The following is a 771-nucleotide window of genomic DNA, read 5'->3' as shown; positions in this document are numbered from 1 at the left end:
TCATTGGTACGTACATCCTTCAAGAGTATTTAGTGCTGCGGGGAAACGTTTGGGGGCAAAACAGCAAATGATTAAAAGGATGCAAAAAATCACTGAATTAGAAATGGACAGAAATTATCAAAATAGTAATGATGGTTATTATTTCTGAATAGCAGAACTATGAATGTCTGTCATTTTTTATATTTTTAAATTTCCCACAAAAGCTACATAATTATTTGCATAACCAGAAAAATGTAATGCATTAAAAAAGGAGTGCAGCCGCTTGGCGCTCGCAAGTTCTACATATTTTTACCAAATCCACATGAATATTTTTATCAGATCCAGGCCTAGGTTCCTCTGTAGCTCTTGAGTGGACATGTTCCACTCCCTCGGTCCCTGATCTATCAAATGGGCTTGAGGCTGAAAACAGATAAGCATTGATCCCTCCCACAAGCCATGAAAGGGGAATAGAAAATGTCTTGAACTTGCTGAGGGGGAAAGAGCCTATCACCATTATGAGAACCATTTCTGACCATCTTAGATACACTGTTCATCCCTAGCTTATCCTCTGCTTTTGACTGAGTTACACCTCTGAAATGAATTTTCCTTGTTAAACAGAAGCACTGCAGATGGATGTAGAAATCGTCTAGGGAACAGACCTCACAGCTGGTGGCGCCCGGACAGCCTCTTCTCAAGGCTTTGAGCCCAGATCCCTCCTTGCTTGTCTCACCTTTCCCAGGAGAGCTGAGTGCAAAGGAGTGTGGCCCTCACTAACTCAGAAACACGAACAAG

The sequence above is a fragment of the Tursiops truncatus genome, chromosome 14, assembly GCF_011762595.2.
Source record: "Tursiops truncatus isolate mTurTru1 chromosome 14, mTurTru1.mat.Y, whole genome shotgun sequence".
Classification (NCBI taxonomy): domain Eukaryota; kingdom Metazoa; phylum Chordata; class Mammalia; order Artiodactyla; family Delphinidae; genus Tursiops; species Tursiops truncatus.
This window is presented reverse-complemented; position numbering follows the sequence as displayed.